This window comes from Sus scrofa, chromosome 8 (assembly GCF_000003025.6).
Source record: "Sus scrofa isolate TJ Tabasco breed Duroc chromosome 8, Sscrofa11.1, whole genome shotgun sequence".
Lineage (NCBI taxonomy): Eukaryota > Metazoa > Chordata > Mammalia > Artiodactyla > Suidae > Sus > Sus scrofa.
In genome coordinates, this window is record NC_010450.4 from 76,700,152 (window position 1) to 76,720,152 (window position 20,001).

General features: G+C 46.1%; 2 long non-coding RNA genes across 2 annotated transcripts; one reads left to right on the top strand and one right to left on the bottom strand.

The window, feature by feature from the left end:
* On the bottom strand, positions 2,628-11,500 carry LOC110262138. Its single transcript, XR_002346732.1, has 5 exons — positions 11,253-11,500; positions 10,503-10,561; positions 3,940-4,072; positions 3,491-3,547; positions 2,628-3,231 (listed from the first exon to the last, which is right to left on the bottom strand). It is a non-coding gene; the product is annotated as an uncharacterized LOC110262138 (long non-coding RNA).
* LOC110262139 lies at positions 17,335-18,065 on the top strand. The gene is made up of 2 exons (XR_002346733.1): positions 17,335-17,441; positions 17,874-18,065. It is a non-coding gene; the product is annotated as an uncharacterized LOC110262139 (long non-coding RNA).

Below are 20,001 nucleotides of genomic sequence, written 5' to 3' on the forward strand. Positions count from 1 at the left end.
CCTTTGGGCCTCATGCCGAGGGTAGCATCCACACCCGAGAACCGGACCCCAGCCTCTGCCTTCACATTAGTTCACCAGGAGGGTTATGGACACAGCTTGGAGAACCACCTTCCTAGAGACCCTTCCAGCTCTTTTGGCTGTTTCGCATTTTAATCCACAGCCCAGTAGAAGCCCAGGGACATCTGAGAGAAGTGACAGATGGAGGGAAAAGACAGAGAAACAACGTGGTTCAAGACAAGGTGAAAATTGCCTTCGACTCTAAGTGCAGGCAAGTGCCGCCTCTGGTGAGGCGGGCAGAGCCAGAGCTGTGGCCACTGTCACCTTGATGACTCAGAGGGATCAAGAACAAGGTGTGCTTCTACTTGGGGGTCTTAAAACGGCTCGATTTCTCAGGATGTGAATGTGGCTTAACTACAGCACAACTGAAGAAGATCACCATCCATAATAACATGTTAGAGATTAGCACATGTTCACAGACAAGCCAGCATCCAGATCTTGGATTTTGGCATTTTGATTTTGGGTTTTTTTTGTTTTTTGTTTTTGTCTTTTGTCTTTTTAGGGCTGCGCCCATGGCATATGGAGGTTCCCAGGCTAGGAGTCAAATCAGAGCTGTAGCCACTGGCCTACGCCACAGCCACGGCAACGCCAGATCGGAGCCACGTCTGCAACCTACCCCACAGCTCACGGCAACGCCGGATCCTTAACCCACTGAGCAAGGCCGGGGATCTAACCTGCATCCTCATGGATACTAGTTAGATTTGTTTCCGCTGAGCCACGTCGGGAAATCCGGACCTTGGTTTTGTTCAGTGATGGGAGCTGCATCATCAGATTCCTGGGCCTCGTGTTTTCTCTTCTGGTCTGTAGAGAATACCCACCTTCTGCAGTTCTTGTGGGGTTGAAATGAAACGTTTAAAGCACGTATCGCACTGATGGCACTTGTAGCTCAATTAAGTGGTAGCTACTATTAAAATGAAAATAGACCCAGATAATGGTAACTTGCTCTATTTGGGAACAATTGACTATATCTGTGACTCATTCAGGTCTATAATAAAAATAGCATTTCTCTATATATAGCCATTCACTTTTTTTAAGTCGAGCCACACAGATTTCTCAGTTGAGTCTTAGGGAAACCTTGTGAGGTAGACAGACATTGGAGCACCTGACGGTGATTTTTGTATATACTTAGGATTTAATTAAATATTATTTATGAATAAATGGATAAAATTTATTAGAGTGGATCTGCTCCTAACGGAATGAAAGTATTGTCATTGAAGTGAGAAAGGTCACAATAGAGCCCTGCCTTGGGGCCTCCTTAATGCGGAAATTCACCACCTTATGTAACCGAATTTTCAACTCTTTTTGCCAGAATAAAGGCAGTTCCCACATTTAGATGGGACGAGTTCTCAAAGATCAAACATTGCCTGAAACTGAAACTAAAATTAGGACACGGAGTAACCCATAAAAGCCCAGAGCAGGTGCTCCGTAAATATTGTTGAACTGAGCAAAGAAAATTTACTTCCTCTTTTTTTTTTTTTTTTTTTAATCGGAATTGTTGATAATTTTGACACTTGGAAACTCCCCTACTGCTATTTAAGGACCATAACTATTTTATTACTTTGCAAAAGTTATAGGCCAAATGGCTAAGTAAATGTTTCAATCTACTTGTTTCATTTCAAGAAGTAATTGACATTTAGTTGATTGTATTAACTGTTTTTAAGCCATTTTCCTGTGCCTTTTGAGCTAGTCCGTACAAAGCCTCTTTTCTGCTCTGAATTGATTGGAGGCTGTGATCAAATAACAACAGAGACCTGTATCGTTCTCTTCCCTGAAGTAAAATAGGATCAAGCACAGCTTCCACAGACCTGGGCCGAGCCTGGTTTTCCACACTCTTTTTCCCGATGCCTGCTCTGCATGTTGTGGAACACAGACACCCAGGTGGAGAGGATACCTGGCGGCGCCTGCCCGGCTCCATCCTATAAGCCCTAACACTCCGTGTTCATAGAAACCAGAAGCGAGCAGCTGTGCACAGCACAAGCGGGCTCACAGTGCATTGTTTGGGATGCCTTCTCTCAACACAGCTTTATTCATTTTCCTTCTATTCGTCACCCCCACCCCCAGTAAGATCCATTAGCATTGCCGCCTCTACTCCCTCAGACGCAGCAGCGAGCAGGATTCGACCTCATGGTCCTTGGGGGCCCCCGACAGCAGTTCTAGGAGAACCTCCACTTGTGATTCGACCCACAGCAAAAGTGATTCAGTGTTGCTGATGAACGAATTTGAATAAATCTTCTGTCGCAGGTTGTTTTAATGTTCCCTGCCTCACTGTGCTATGCAGACAGGCTGCGCGCGCGCGCGCGTGTGTGTGTGTGTGTGTGTGTGTACACAGCATACATATACAAGAATGTACTGGAACTTGGGAATAAGCCTCTTGTCCTCAGTGAGGCATAATAGCATTTCCGGTAAGCCTTTCAGCTCATCATCCATGAAGAAAAAAAAAAAGGGAATGAGCCATATGAAGCGTTGTGGCCAAAGGGAAACTTCCTATCTCTTCAGTGAGAGAGCAACGGCCTCTGTGAAGGGTGTGTGTTCACACAATGTCCTGCGTTAAGAAACCACACGGTCACAAGTTGGTGCACAGACTTTTTATTTTAGTGTTGTCTGCTGCCCGGGAGACAGATTTTAAGTTCCATCCAAAGTGGTTGCTCCCAGCTCCCCTTTTGCGGGGAGGGCCTGGCATCGATTTGAATTGCAAACAAGCATGGGGTGGCATTGTTCAAGCTCTCATTGTCCGTTCCATTAGTGCTAGTGATGCCCAAGCCAGGGGGTTCTTGCCAGCTTGGTTCCTCTGCTGCCTCCTCTTTCTAGGTGGAGGAGACCAGACATATCAAAAGGTCATTTCAAAGGGTCTTCAAAAAGAGGAAAAGCACCCAGCACTCAAAGGACTCAGAATGTACCTTTCTCCAAAGTGTAAGTATAAATAAATTCTAAATCCAGTTCCTAGGAAGACTCACTGCTGAGACGAAAGCCTGGCAACTTCCCAGGTTGCAATTGGGTATAAAAATAGTAGCGGAGTGTCTATTTCAGATGAGCTGATTCTCCCCAGGATTCTTAAGGACAAGGAACCACTGAGTGGACATTTTGATGGCTCATTCTTTGCCTGGAAAACCTATTGTGGCAAAACCTATGAAGGCTGTTTATCTTGGGGTTTTGTTTTGCTTCAGCAGTCATGCTCTGCAAAAGGAAAATTATGTCGTGCTTGCAAATCAAAGGTTCAAATACAATAGAGCACAGAAATACATTGCCAATTTACTATTTTTCTAGGAGATTCAAAGATTATAAAAGAGACATCAAACCACGATTCACCATCAGGAGTAGGTTACTTGTAAGACTTTTAAACTTATATTGATGAATCCCGTTAGGAATTCACCAAACCCTTGTGCCTTCCCAAACACAGTCAGCAAGACAGTCTAGGCCCGCTGCTCCCACGCACCTTTCATTCTGAGGATTCTCTCCATTTGTAAGGCGATTTTGAACAGCTTACGTCAATCTAGCAAGGACACAATGAGGCACAGAGATGAAGACTGCATGCAACTCTGGTAAGGCTCAGATCTGGGTTGGGGAGTTTTGTTTTTTGGTTTTGGGATTTTTGCTGCACCCATGGCACATGGAAGTTCCCGGGCCAGGGATCAAACCCTAGCTACAGCTGTGACCTACGCCACAGCTGCATCAATGCTGGATCCTTAACCCACTGTGCTGGGCCGAGGATTGGAACCTGGGCCACAGCAGTGACCCGAGCCACTGCAGAGGTGACACCAGATCCTTAACCTACTGCACCACAGTGGGAATTCTATAAATTTGGGTTTCTTACAGAAAAGAAAAAACTTACGAAGTTAGATCCAAAAGTGAACGTTTAGAATGATAAAGATTATACCAACTCACCGAGGACTTGGTAACGCAGATCCCTTTTTTCTGAGATCTCTTAGGCAATTACCAGAACTGCCTGATAGGACTGCCTGACTGCAACCTGCTTCTCCTCCCCCGTACCTCCGAGCGCGCCAGCTCTCGCAGGGACCTGTCAAAGGGGGGGCCCTGAAGCTCAGCTTCATTCAGTTTCAGGAAAGATCCCCCCCTGCTCTCCCAACCGGAATCCCCTCATCAGTAAATGGGTCACGTGCCTTGAGGATTGCACGAGACGCAGTATACGGAGCCCTCTGCATCCTGCCTGGCACAAAGGAAGCGTTCATTAGCAGGGTGCACACATTACCGCTAATATGGTTATTGCTGCTATTGTGCCATGATTATAACTTAGCATGGTGACTGGTATTTTAAATCTTTTATAATTCATTTAATCTTCTCAAATATCCCATGATATATCATGATTGGTTCTACTATACCGATGAGGAAACGGATACAGAGATGTCAGGTCACTTGCTCAAGTCCAAAAAGTTGAGAAGAACAGAACACAAAGCAAAACTTGGATTCACACCTGGGCTTGTGGCTCCAGTGCCCAAGCTCTTGACCCCTTTATTAATGTAACAACTGCCTCCAAATAAGGGAAGACCTACTATGTCATAGGTCACACACAGGTCACGCCAGCAAATGACAAATGATGAAGCCTCAGTCCCAATCCGCCCACCTGGCAGCCACATAGAGCCACAGAAGCAGGAAAGAGCCTGGATGTCCACTTGGAAAGACCGAAGAATCGTGTGTACTAGATGGTATGTAGGTGACGGTTTGGCTGTAGAGAAGCCCCTTTTATTGGGAAATTGGAATCCCCTTTTCCAGCTGGAAGTTGGAATCACTTTTTGACTCAAATTGGAGTCAAAAGAGAGGACTTTCTATAAGAAATTCACCGAGCCATGCGAACATAGGAAAAGTGGATACAATCATGTATAACAAAAGAAAGGCTGTTTCCAGATCATTTAGGGGCAAAAAATACTGCTTTTACAAAACAGGGACACTTTAGTTACACAAGAGTTCTTTTTATCCGTCACCATTGATGCCTCTGTGCCCCGCAAACCACCAGGCAAACCAGGAGCAGGTGTTTGCACTCTCGTGATTGGTACAGGGTAAATCCTCAATAAATGTTAGCAGCCATCGTTACTGTTGTTATTGTTGTTATTATTATTATCAAGAAAGACGGAGTTCCGATTGGACCCCTAGCTTGGGAACCTCCATATGCCGCGGGAGTGGCCCTAGAAAAGGCAAAAAGACAAAAAAAAAAAAAAAAGATGGTTGTATTTAAATTCTTTCTCAGCCACTTGTGTGAGTCTACAAGTTTTTGTTTGTTTGTTTGTTTTAACCATTCTGAACCTCTTTCATCATCTGCAGAGGAGAAAGTTGAGAATGCCAACGAGAGAACATAGCACCCGGTACAGTTGTGGCTCATGATGCACAATCAATGTGGTCCTCTTCAGTAGCGCCACTACCACACTAACACAGCGGGGGAGCTGGCTGGGTTTCAGGCCATCATCTCAAGCTTAGTCTAAAGAGGAGATCTGTAAGCCTTCCAGGACACAAGGCCCAAACTACCCTCCACAATGTGCCAGGAACCTGAGAGAGTTGGAAAGTAATCCAGTCTAAGATGACAATTACCTTTTTCTCTCTAAAGACCTACTTAAATAATAAATAGGTTAGAGACATTAAAGACGTAAAGAGATAAGATCCCTGGAGTTCCCGTCGTGGCTCAGCAGAAATGAATCTGACTAGCGTCCATGAGGACACAGGTTGGATCCCTGGCCTTGCTCAGTCGGTTAAGGATCCAGTGTTGTTGTGAGCTGTGGTGTGGGTCGCAGACGCAACTCGGATCCTGCATTGCTGTGGCTCTGGCTATGTCGGCAGCTGTAGCTCTGATTCCACCCCTAGCCTGGGAACCTCCATCTGCTGTGGGTACGGCCCTAAAAAGACAAAAGCCAAAAAAAAAAAAAAAAAAAAAGAGAGAGAGGGAAAGAGAAAGAGAGAAGATCCCAAAAGGGGAGCAGGAGAGGAGAGCCAGGTAGACCAAAGATTTCACCACCTCTAGATGAAGACAAGCAGACGAAGGAGTGGTCTATAGATGTGTATAGAGAAACTACAAGCTAACGTGTCCTCCAGGAGGGGGACCCCAGTGGGAAACGAGCTGGCTCCTTTATGTGGAGCAAGGCCAGATTTGGGGCTGAGACCTGGGGAGGGTTTGAATGTCAGATCAGGAGTGGGTGGGACCTACCTCGATTTCTCACCTTGCAGCTGCCCCCACAACACACACACCATTTGCAAGAACTGTGAAGGGGGTGAGACCCAAAATGAGCACCCAGTCTTAGGCAGAGGCAGGGGGTGAGGCTCAGACATGAAAATGGAGATGGTTAGAGTCTGCAGTTCTCCCTCACCCTCTGACAGAAAGCCACATACCAGAAGCTTCTGCCCCAGAGAAGTGAACAATGCTGGGTGGGGAGATAGGGTGTCTCTGCGCACTGACATGGGTCAGCAAGGCCCGAGTTCCTCCAATGAAATTTGACTCCCTACCCAATCAAAGGAGGAACCCCTCCTTAGGGAGCCCTAACCAATGCACAGGGCTTCCTCTGTGTTTTAGTGTCTGTCTCTTAAATGTGAACAGAGAGTCAAGAATCACCAAACCTCTGAGAAAGACCTCCAATTTGAAAGACTGCACTAAACCCCCATGAAACAAACAAACAAGAAGAACAATACTTAATATCCTCAGAAAGATAAAATATACATCTTATGATATAGGAACGGGATGCAGTTTTCTAAAAGGCCTCATGGAAACGAAAACGTGGTAGAAATTCAGAGAAAAAGAAAACCCTTCAATGGAAAATAAAAATTGAGCAAATCAAACAGAAATTGAAGAGATGGAAATGAGCAGAGAAAACCTAAAAGACAGAGGATTGGTCTGAGACATCTAACATCTATTTCAAAAAACCAGCACAGAATAAGTTATTCAAAATTAATGCAAGAAAAATTAGCAGAAGTGAAGAACAGAAACCCCTTACTTTGAAATGACCAGCTCAGGGTCTTTTGAAGAAATGAGTGAAAAAAAAACCCATGCCATGATTCATCATGATAAAAGTTTGGAGCACCTGAGCCAAAAACTCTAAAAACCTAAAGACACTAAAAACTTGTGGAGGGAAAAAAAAATTAGGGTTGAAAAAATGAGAGTTGGAATTCTGGACAGAGTAACAGCACAACATGAGCTGCTAGAGGACAAAGGTCTGCAATTCTATAGGCAAATTATTTTCAGTTTCTAATTGTTCACCCAGCCAAAGGACTGACCAAGTGAAAGGGAAAATAAAGACATCTCCAGGCCAAGGACACCACACACTACCTCTCACAAACTTTCTTTAGAAGCCATGAACAATATAGTCCAACAGAACAAGATAATATACCATGAAAGAAAAAAACATGATATACAGAAAATGGAAATTTCAACACAGAAGAGGGGCAAAGGGCATTCTAGGATGATAGATGGACATTTGAATGCAAGAACCACCAGTGCGTGTGTGAGCAGGGAGAGCCTTAGGAGAAAAACCCCAAGAATGCAAAAGGAAATGATAAATCATCGCCCTATCATGATAGAGTTTTAGAGGAAAAAAACTTCTTGGTATTCAGGACATCTGATGATAAATTCCCAAGAATTTTAAAAGGTTCACGGTATTAAAAGATATGCAACACATAAAAATAAGACTTTTTTATTTTAATGTCTCCATCTGCAGCATATGGAAGTTCCCGGGCCAGGAACTGAATTGGAGCTGCAGCTGTGACCTATGCTACAGCTGTGGCAATGCCAGATCCTTTCACCCAGTGTGCCAGGCCGGGGATAGAACCTGCATCCTGTTGCTGCAGAGATAGCGCCAATCCCACTGCACCACAGCAGGAACTCCACGATAATTATTAATTCCACATAGTATGGGAAGAAACTTAAGCAGTTAGTAAGTACACCAGGGAGCCCCACAGTAAACCATATTTATGCAGCTGTAACTATGTAAATACTATTGAACGATTGCGCTAAGATGTGTGTGGGGGGAGAGGAGGAGAGTGGGATTGGGGGAGTTACATCCTCAATTACCCTCATTAGAAGTTAACGTCTAAAATGAAAAAAACAAAAAAACTAAGAAGAGAATAAGCATATTAGGAAAAGCTAGGAGAAACCATCAGAAGAATTAGCTAAAAGAATTAGCCACCTGTACCAAGGGGACTAGTCCCTCCTGGAGCTCCAAGGATATGCTGTCCATCCCCTGCTAGGTAAGAAGAGCCATCCATCCCACTGCTAGTTAAGACGAGATGATGGGAAAACAGGAAATACAGGAAAAACCAGGAAAACCATCATCTCGGCTTAACTAGCAGGGGTTTTTCTTCCACATTCTCCCATCAGGTATCCCGAGTGTTTTCTCTTCTTGGAAATACTTCTCACTGACCCAGTAAAAATGACTGAACTTTTTTGGAAAGTCAGTCTAGAGTAGCTCTTTTGGAAACTCTGTTTTTCTTCCCCTTGAAATTCCAGATTAAAACTTCAAAAAGGCCAGAGAGGGGTCAGTAGAAGAGTCCAATGAGTTGGAAGAACTTCCCTTGTGTCCTGCTAAATGGACCACTGAGCTTGAAGGCAGGATCCCCCCAAGCCCAAAGCTGTGCCCCCATGTCCATACCTGGGAAGTGTGCAGAGTGAGTTAGTCTGGGTGTGTCTGAGTCCCCAGCACAGCTGTGACAGGCGTGCTGTCACTGTGAGCTACCCCTAACCTTCCAAAGCTCCCCAAACCAGATAGCAGTTTTGTGGGTTCTTTTGCCCTGGCGGCTCTCTCTGAAGGGCTATAGAAACAGCGTAAGGAGTTCCCGTCGTGGCGCAGTGGTTAACGAATCCGACTAGGAACCATGAGGTTGCGGGTTCAGTCCTTGCCCTTGCTCAGTGGGTTAAGGATCCAGTATTGCCGTGAGCTGTGGTGTAGGTTGCAGACGCGGCTTGGATCCTGAGTTGCTGTGGCTCTGGCATAGGCTGGCGGCCACAACTCCGATTAGACCCCTAGCCTGGGAATCTCCATATGCCGCGGGAGCGGCCCAAGAAATAGCAAAAAGACAAAAAAAAAAAAAAAAAAAAAAAAAAAAAAAGAAAAAAGAAAAAAGAAACAGCGTAAGCCTTAGAGGCCTTGTGGGGCAGGGGCTGGGGGGCTTGCTGCTGTCAGCCCAGCTCTCTAGGCTGAGTCCTAAGAACCATGTGACAGACTATGGCCACCTGATCCCTTAGAACCCATCCCAGGTTGCCAGCAAGCCCACAAGCCACAGACATTCCAGGTCTGCACCTGGCAGTATGTGCTGTTCAGGTCCCAAGCCCCTGGGCTATTCATTTGTGTATGTTTTACTGTGGCTTTCTGACTGGTGCTCTGAACTTTATTTCTTGGGCCACTCCCACGGCATATGGAGGTTCCCAGGCTAGGGGTTGAATCGGAGCCTACGCCAGAGCCACAGTAACTCGGAATCCGAGCCGCGTCTGCAACCTACACCACAGCTCACGGCAACACCGGATCGTTAAACCCATTGAGCAAGGGCAGGGACCGAACCCGCAACCTCATGGTTCCTAGTCGGATTCGTTAACCACTGAGCCACGACGGGAACTCCTGGTGCTCTGAACTCTTACCCAACAAGATTCCTGAAGGTTTCAAAGCGACTAGAAGAACCATTGGCAAGCTTTTCTATTTTGAGAGCTGTTTAACCATCACTGGACAATTGAAATCAGCTGTTTGTTTGGGTGGTTTTTCGGTTTTCTGAAGTCATCAGTGACTTCCTGAGATGTATCCAGGAAGGTTAAGAGGGTATGAACAGATTAGGCCTAGTATCACTACTCTTAGGGAAGTTTTTGTTTTAAATTAAAGCCGCCATCCGAGGCCAAGGGTCTAATTCAATTAAGCAATTCTGCTTCATAACGATGGCTCCAATGAAAGACTCTCTTTAGTATTGATTTGCTGCTCCTGGAAAGTGGCCCACGTTCCCACACAGGTGTGTCTTGTTGGAAAAGAAAAGCCAAAGAGAGAAATGTGATATTTCCTCTTCTCTCAGAACCCCAATAATCCTTTGCTTTTGGTGAGTACAATTCTTGAAAACTCCTAGGAGAGGGATTCTGGTACTGTGCTTGAAAAAGCCTCCCACGCCTGATAGCACCCCCTGCCGCCCCCTTTCTCACATGCATACGCACACACACACACACACCCTCCACCCTGAGCCTACATACACCCTAGTGTTTCTCTTTTTTTCCACTCGGCTAAGGAGTCATTGCAATGGGGAAAATAAATTAGAACTAAATTAGACTGAGATTCAGAGTCCCGAAAGCATGACTGCCAATGAGCATTACTGGTTGTTTTATGTCTCCACTGCCTAGGGGGGGTGGCCTCCCACATTAGTGACTGGCAATCTGGCTAATCAGTCACAGAACAGGAATCTGGAGAGAGGTCCAAATCTGCTAAGATGGAGAGTGGCTTCCTTCAAGGTGTATCATCTCTAAGGGGGGAAAAAAAATCACTTACCTACAGAATGTACTCAAATTGTGCAAAAGCTCCTACTTCACTCTCTTCTCTTGCTTACCCTGGAGAAATCCAAATTAGAAAACTTCCCATTTAAGATAATCAACAGAGGAGAACCACAGATCAACTTGGGCTAATATCAGTAGCAGGGAAGACCAATTAACAAATTCATGAATTGTGCTGTTTACACTTCTATTCCTAAGGTTAATTATGCGATCAAGTAATAGCTTTTGCCTTGATTATGGGGCCCTTAGGAGATAAAAGTGTGTTTCCACTTTACAAATATGTTTGCATTTCAGTCCTGCACTGAAAGCATGGGAACTGAGCTCAGCAAATATCACCTCTGCACAGCTACAGTCAAAGGAGAGGTTGGTTAGAAAAGAGACAACAGGGCCCAAATGGAGTCACTTGTGCTAAGTCCAACCAGCAAACTGAGACTTAACACCTACTCTAACTGTAGTTGCAGTTCTCTCCACAAAGTAATCTTAACCAGTCAGTCTGGAATTTCCCAGTCAGCACCAGTGAGGTAATTCACCTGATAGACACCTCCCATCCCCTAAAAGAAGGACACTTTGCCTGGAACAATCTATTCTTTGCTAGAATAACTTCTGCACCTGTCTCCTTCTGCCTATACAAGCCTTTCATTCGGTACAGCTCTTCCAAGCTTCTTTCTATTTGCTAGATGGAATGCCACCCAATTCATGAATTGTTGAATAGAGCCAAAAGCCAATAAGATCTTTAAAGTTTGCTCACTTGAACTTTGTTTTTTAATAGGGTCGGCCTCAAGACTCCTGTGTGTAAACAGAAATATAATTCATACAGGCACTAACATCCGCCGGTACATTTTCCTCTCTCTCTGCTTTAGACTATTTGTATTGTCAATTCTTTCTAGATGCCGTAGCTTAGAGAGTGCCAAGTGGCAGGTCCTTTCCCCATTATTTCCTATTGGGAAAAATCAGTAAAATTAGCTACTAGGCCTTAAATATATGGACAGAAAAAAGAAACATCACCGACATTTTCAGGGGACAATCTTAGCAAGGTTATTCCAGGTCCTTGTTTAAAAATGCAGCTTACATTTTTGAAGGTTAGCCTGTGGCAAGCACCTCATGTGAATTAGTTCATGTAATTTTTACAATAAGCCTATGAGGGTGTATGGGGGGAAAACCTGCCCCCCCCCCACCCAAATGTCTCTGGCATGCAGATTATTTCAAGCAGAAAACAATCAAGGTCCAAAAGACTCAGGAGGAAATTTGACCTTCTTTCTAACTGCCTAAGAGAATTTACACAGAGGACCTGTTTCAGGAATAGAGCTATCTCCAGAGAGATCTGCAAAGAATATGTGCTCGGTGTGGTGGGGAAACTCGGGCAGGGCCTAGAAATTGGTGTCTGGGTCCCAGTGTCTCTGCATGGCCCAGCTCATGTTTACTTACCAGACATTTGCTTTTCCATCCCCATGTGAACTGCCTTCCTCTCCTTTGAAATCCCAGACCAGTAGCCCCAACATCCTCTTTTGTCTTTAGCTGCAGATGGTATTTGTGATGAGGGCTTCGGCCATATTGGTGACTTCCTCAGCTTTCCTGGGTCTCTCTCATGTGTAAATGTTATTCAGCTTCTGGGTGATTTTTCTCGTGTTCATCATTCTCATCTCAGTTTAATTCTTAGACCGGACAAAAGAATCTAGAAGAGTGGAAGCAAATGTCTTCCTCCCAGACAGTAGATACTATCATTATCATCGTCTCTCCTCTGCAGGTGAGAACACAGAGGCATTGAGAGATCATGCCACTTAGCCAAGCACACAGCAGCCAGTTACATCAGGATTTGAGCCCAGGCAGGTTGGGTTCAACCTTAACTACCACATGCTATTGATTCTCCTTTTGGGCCCCAACTCTCATTCAACAAAATGGAGAAGCAACACCTAGGAGGTACATTGTGCTGTTTGGAATCTTTAAATGAGGTGCAAAAGTTGACCTCTTCTGCCTGCCATCCCATTGGGTGATCTGATCCAAAGTCATCAAAAAGAATAGTGGTTTCTTTGGGGATGCTACTGGAAGTGTTATGGAGACATGACTAGACATGACGTATGATATTAGGCTGACTCCTCCTGCCTTGAGGGGAGCTCTGGGCTGAACCACATCCTCATGGCAGCTCAGCCAGGACTGGACAGATGTAAACCCTGACAGTATGATGAAGAAATGGCTTATTAGCCAGTTTAACAAGGGCTCATCACAGAACTCTCTGGATGAAGATCAGTATACCCAATTCACTTCCTTTTTTATTTTAAACATTTTAAAAAGTATTTATTTTTTACCTTATGGCTGCACCCTCGGCCTATGGAAGTTCCTGGGCCAGGGACTGAATGTGAACCATAGCTGCCACCTATGCCACAGCTGCAGCAATGCCAGATCCTTTAACCCACTGCACTGGGCTGAGGACTGAACCTGAGCCTCTGTGGTGACCCAAGCCATGGCAATCAGATTCTTAACCCACTGGGCCAAGCAGGAACTCCACTCCCTACCTTTCTTTTCACAAGTGCATGCACTGAAAAAGAGCAGGTGCGTCCAGTAGCTGTGAGTTAGGGCTAGAGTCAGACTGAAGTATATCAAATCCAGGCTCTGCCACCAACAGCCAGGTGACTTCAGGTGTGTTCCTTCAGCTCCTTGCATCTCAATGGCCTCATCTGGAAAAGCGTATCTACCTCATAGGTTGCCATGAAGATGAAATCGAATAATTGTGGGAAAGAAATTCAAAGTGGGGCCCCCTCCCAGGGAGATGCAGACTCCCAGCCCCATCCCAGACCTCCAAATCAGCATCTAAATGACTTCTGGGTCATTCACCCAAGTGGTCCTTTGTCAAAATTACTGAAGTCATAGTAAAGTGAAACACATCATCACTATCTGTTATAATTATATAAAGCCAGATCATCTGCCATCAAAAGAGCCTCAGTGTCACCCTTCCGGGAAGAAAATGTTAGGAGGATGAGACCTTGGAAATGAGCCACAAGGTCCAGGTAGGAACTCCTTCTCCTGCCCCTACTGCTCCTCACTTTCTAAATTCTCAGAGATGAAGAGAAAAACCCCTGAAGAAGGCAATGGAGACTCTCTGGGGAAATCAAAATCGGGGAACACAAACAGCCATAAAACGTGCAGCTTTTGCATCCAGCAAAATGATGGAAGCTGGCAACTCTGGCCAGTACCTAAACTAGGAAAGCCATTTGTTTAAAAAAAAAAAAAAATTCACCAGCACAACCCAAATCTCCTGCCCAATCATGACTTTTAATTCAAGTGTACAGTTACTGCTCAAAAGTGAGTTTCGGAGTTCCTGTCGTGGCACAGTGGTTAACTAATCCGACTAGGAACCATGAGGTTGTGGGTTCTATCCCTGGCCTTGCTCAACGGATTAAGGATCCAGTGTTGCCATGAACTGTAGTGTAGGTGGCAACTGCTGCGGCTGTGGTGTTGGCAGGTGACTGTAACTCTGATTCCACCCCTGGTCTGGGAACCTCCATGTACTGCAGGTTTAGCACCAAAAAAAAAAAAAAAAAAAAGAGCTGCCAGCCTTTAAAGAGCCACTCTCCTTTAGAAGTCTGTTGAGAATGCAGAGGGTTTGAAGATTAGTGTTGGCAGTGAGAGCATTTGACTGCCCAAGTAGTCAATCTCCCAGGTACTTAGATATTTCGCTGCGGAAACTGATGTTCATTAAACTGTAAGCAAATTAGAGTTCAAGCCAAAGATATCAAGGAAGACATAATTAGTGTACGGAAGCCATCCACCCTCGTCAGACTTCTCTTCGGTGAGAATCTTCTACTTCAGAATTAAGCCCTTGCACAAAAGAAAATTATACAGCTGCTTTCCGCAGGCTGCTGCTGCTGCTGTGTTTGATCGCACTCAATTTACAATGAAATGAAGCAGAAGCTGGCAAGGCTGCATTAAAGCTTTAATTTTCCTTTTGGGTTTTACCTCCATTTTATCTGTAGAGGAACCGGAATGGGTTGATACATTTATCTTGCCAGTCAATAAATAAAAAGGCTACTTTTACCAAGTGAACGCTGAATTGCCGAGCTTGAGACAGAAGCAGGGGAGGGCCCGCCATCCTTCAGCAAAATTGATGTGGAGAAAAAACACTGCTCCCTGTCCGGCTGCCCAGAAGTAACCGTGGTTCTCGCCAACTCCTGACACACCCTGGGGGCCGCCCTACCAGGCGTGGGTTCCTGGAAACAAATGACCTGAGCAAATTTTCAGGAAACAAATGAACTGAACTCCCATGGGAAGAGACATCTCATCAGACACGGGACCAACCCAACAGCTCCAGGAGTTGTCTCCGACATAAGGCATGAAACCACGCCAAGCAACCCTTTTTTATAGTGAGTCTGGGAAGTGGGTGGGTTTTATCTCTGTTTCACCAATGAGCGAACAGAAGCACGCCATCCATTTGCTTGCAGTCACCCAATCAGAGGGTAGAGATTGGAGTGGCGCCTCCACCTGGGAAGGAAACTAAAGCTGGCCCTCCACTCTTTGCCCAGTTCTAGAAAGTTCTGAAAGCTGGGAAAGGTGTAAGAGGCAGGGAGAAGCTCGGGACGTGATTTTTGAGGGAGGGAGTAGCAAGTCTGGAAAAATGGAGGAAGTGGAGATTCGGGAAAGCGGGAGAGGAAAGGAAAGAACGAGGGATCCCAAGGACAGAGCGAGGTGTGAGCAATGGAAAGAAGGTCGCGGTCCCACGTTCTGGGTGTTGAGGAGTGAGGTTTCCACGCCTGCTCCCACTCCTGTTTGAGTCAAGAACTTCAGAAACTCGCTGGAGCCCTGAGGGTTGGGGCCATGGCCAGGATGGAATCTGGAGGGACGTGGCCCAGACCATGCCAGAAATCCATCCTGGAATTTGGGGCAGGAGGGAGGCCCCTGGCCTGGGAAGGAAACCCTAGCTAGATCTCGAGATCCCTCATTTTCTCCAGTCCACGGGACCACAGGGCACTCCCTGGGTACCTTTCCCCAAAGCAGCAAGAAGCCGACCTGACGCCCAGGTGTCTTGACTCCACGTAAAGGAGGCCCCTGGGGTGGGACCCACTGGTCTTTGGGACAGAAAGGAGCTGGGGTGTGCTTCCCTGGCCGGATCACAGATTTCTGGACCTCTGACAGCTCATGCTGGCTTGATTCCACCCAATACCCCTCTTCCTACAAGCATGCTAAAGCGTTTTTATGTTTGATAAACTGTATATTTTAAATTTAGTTTTCTCAATGGCTCTTAAGATCCTTTCACCAAGCCTTTGTATCATTGTGGAAACACTTGATAGGGGTGGGGCACGGAATGAAGTAGAGCGAAAAGGGAGATGAAAAGTCCTTCCTGGGAGTTACTGCTGTGGCACAGCAGGTTAAGGATCAAGTCCGCTCTCTGTATTGGCTGAGGTTGCTGCTGAGGCACGGGTTCAGTCCCTGGCTTAGGAACTTCCACATGCCTTGAGTGCCCAACCCCGCCCCCCCCCCCCCAGTTCTTTCTCCGGGTCTATGTCTGATTCCTTACAAAAATTCCCCAAGCAGCCCTGTTATCTGCCCTTTGGCCTGGGAACAGCTGCACCCAGCATGCGAGCTGCTTCCTCCCTGGGCTGCGTCTGTCAGTGCCTGGCCTCATCCGTTAGTGCCTGGTTTCATCACCATCACTTGACACTTCCTGAAGGCCCTTCCATGCCCGATGGTGGCACTCAGCTTCCTGTCCTGGGCATCTGATAGGCAGTTGATCCCTATTTTGTAAAGGAAATGAGTCCTGCAGCTCTGGTTGAGGAGGGGCCCTGTGCGCACACATGATGCAGAACCTGGAGAGGCAAGGGAAGCTGGGGATCGACCTGAGCACCAAGGCGGACCCAAGCTAGGTATGTCACCAGCCTGGATCTCTCCCTGGGGGCCACAAGGGAGGCCACTGACCCCAGAGTTCCTTCAGGAAGACCGCGGGGGAAGCTGCAGAGTGGAAACGGGACAGGAGGCACCTTGGTCATATGGACACCAAACGTTCTGAGACTTCCAGGACCCTGATTCCCTATTATTCTTTTCAGTAAAGATGTTCTGGCATTTTTGCTCTATCGTCATACATAGATGGCTAAAACCCCTGAGTTCTACAAAATGGCACGCTAAAAAAATAATAGGTCTTACGGGAAAAATAGAAGTTGGGGCAGTCCATAAAAAACCATAGAATTGGTAACCAGAGCACTGGCGAAAACAATCACAACCCTCATAAAATACCAGCTCACCTCTGTGTCCCCTGGCATTTGCTCTCCGCGTCCCAGGCTGAGATTCCTCGTGGGCTTCAACCTCTGCGCCCCCCGGTCCCGGCCCCGGCCCCGGCCCTGGGCTCTCCCTTCCTTCTCCGAACATGGGTCCTGGAAAGTCCTATTTCCACTGGAGGTAAATTCCATCAAAATGAAAAGTCTGAGGCAGGGTGAAGGCGTCCTCAATAGCGTTTGTAACTTTGGGTGAAATGTAATTACGCTCCTGGATCTAACACTAGTCAATGAGAAACGCTGAAGGTTAATGGAGTGGTAGCCTCTCTTACTTCTGGTGTCTGCCCCCCTTTGGCTGAAGTCGGAATGGGGGGCTTGCTATAAGCTTCCTGATGGGAGGGGCTGATGCCTGCCCACTGGTAGGTGGAGCCGATTCTAATCCCTCTGGTGGGTGGGGCTTAGTCTCTGGATGGGATTAGGGGCAGCTGTGTTGTGCCTGAGGGGTCTTTAGGTGGCCTGTTTACTGAAGAGTGGGGCTGTGATCCCACCAGGACTGGTGTTTGCCCTGGGGCTTCTCAGCAGCTGACTGACAGGTGGGGCCAGATTTTCCCAAAATGGCCACCTCTGGAGAAAGGCAAGCTGATGAATATTTCCGAGAGCTTTGCTTTCAATGTTCCTCCCTCACAACAAGCCACGTTCACCCCTGTTTTCCCAGGATGTCCTCCAAGAACTGCAGTCAGGTTTGACCCAGCTTCCTATGGAGCCTTTGCTTTGCCCTGGGACCCAGTGCACGTCAAAGTCTGTGTGCACCTTTTAAGAATGGGGTCTCAGTTTCCCCCAGTCCCGCGGAGCTCCTGCGCACAAGCCCCACTGGCCTTCAATGCCAGATGCTCCGGGGCTCTTTCTCCCCATGCCGGATCCCCACACGTGAGAGTTTGATGTGGGGCTCAGAACTCTCACTCCTGTAGGTGAGTCTCTGTGAACTAGTTAGTTTCCAGTCTGTGGAGCTTCCCACCCGGGAGGTATGGGGTTGTTTATATCACGAAATCGCCCCTCCTACCTCTTGATGTGGCCTCCTCTTTTTCTTCTGGAGTAGGGTATCTTTTTTAAGGTGTCCAGTCCATTTGGGTGGAGATTGCTCAGCCTTTAGTTGTGAATTTTGTTGTTTTTAGGAGAGAAGTTGAGCTCCCGTCCTTCTATTCCGCCATCTTAATCCCCTCCTCGAGAAACGCTGAAGGCTGATGATCATCTTAAACACCTGAAGATGCAAGGAGCCAAATCCATCATAAACCTGATTTAAACAAACTGTAAAAATGCTTTTTTTAAAAAAACAGAGGAAAATAAACTCTGACCTATGTAATAAGTGATATTTCAGGCATTAGCTTTCACTTTTGTTGGGTGTGACAGTGATATTGTGGTTATGTTTCTTTTTTTTTAATCTTTGTTATATACAAAAATAAAAGCAAAACAGATGAGGTAGGTGTGTCCAGAAATGTTACCAGTTGTTAAATCTAAAAGATGAGTATGTGAAGTTTCTTTATACTATTCTCTTTACTTTTCTGCTTATTTTTTTGTAGTTAAAAAAAAAAAAGAAAAAGATCTCATCTTTTACTGCTGGAAAGTAATGATGGGGTCATAAAAACAAAACAGAGGAGTTCCTGTCATAGCTCAACGGAAACGAATCTGACTAGTATCCATGAGGACGCAGGTTCGATCCCTGGCCTTGCTCAGTGGGTTAAGGATCCAGCGTTGCCGTGAGCTGTGGTGTAGGTGGCAGACTTGGCTTGGATCTGGCATTGCTGTGCCTGTGATGTAGGCCAGCCACTAATAGCTCCGATTCGACCCCTAGCCTGGGAACCTCCATATGCTGCCAGTGAGGCCCTAAAAAGACCCCCACCCCCCGGAAAAAAGAAAGAAAGAAAAGCAAAACAGAGCAAAACACCATCAATTATGGGAGCAGGCCAATAGAAAGAAACCCCCCCCCATGGCCAAAGTTGGAACAATTTGAGAGAAAAGTAGCATGAGATTATAACTGAAAGTATAAAGTAAATATCCATATGTTCAGACTACTATTTAAAAATAATTGAAAAAATAAATGGGGAGAAGAGACAAATCTTTTGTGCAGAAGAATCTTAAATAATTTGTGTGTTACTGTCTACTCTGTCCTCCAGGGAGTAGAGCATAACTCCCCTCCTTAATATGAGCTGCACAGAGTGACTTCCTTCCAAAGACATGGAAGGGGTATAGGAGTCCCTTTCCTAGGGGAGAAACCTGACACATAATTCCTCAGCCTGGTGGCGATCGAGTACAGCATCAACAGTGCTAAGTCATGTGCATGGATAATACGTACCCTTGATAAATGATCAAAACAGCACTTCACCTCTGTGATCGTCCTCAAAAATCCTAAAACCTGCAGTCTAATTATGAGAAAAACATCAAAACCCAGTTGAGGGACATTCTGCAACACACCTGACCAGTACCCTTCAAAACTGTCAAGGTCATCAAAAACAGGGAAAGACTCTTGTTCCTGCCGTGGCGCAGGGGGCTAAGCATCTGACTGCAGCGGCTCCGGTCACTGTGGAGGTGCAGGTTCAATCTCCAGCCCAGCACAGAGGATAGGGATCCAGAGTTGCCATAGCTGCAGCTCAGGTCCAATCTCAACCTTCATAGGCTTTGGGTACAGCCATAAAATGAGAAAACAAACAACAACAGCTTGAAAACAGAACAAGGAAAGGCTGAGAAATTTAACCCAAAAGACTCAATGGCTAAAAGAACCGTGGGATCCCGGAGGAGATCCTAGAACACACACAAAAAAAGGCATTAAATAAAGAAAACTAAATAAAGTATAGACTTGAGTTAATTGTAATGCATCGATATTGGTTCATTCATTGTGACAAATGTCACATACTAACATGTTCCTAAGATGTTCAGGGTGTGGGAACTGCCTTCACAATTTTTCTGTAAATTTGAAGCTGTTTTAAAAAAATAGGAGGAGGTAAATTAGCAAGATAGAGTTGACTCCTCAATTATCTTATGATTTAAAAAAAAATGTCCCAGGGGTTCCCGTCATGGCTCAGTGGTTAACAAATCCGACTAGGAACCATGAGGTTTTGGGTTTGATCCCTGGCCTCCCTCAGTAGGTTAAGGATCCGGCATTGCAGTGAGCTTCGGTGTAGGTCACAGATGCAGCTCGGATCTGGTGTTGCTGCGGCTCTGGCGTAGGCCGGCAGCTACAGCTCCAATTAGACCCCTAGCCTGGGAACCTCCGTATGCCACGGGTGCGGCCCTAAAAGGACAAGA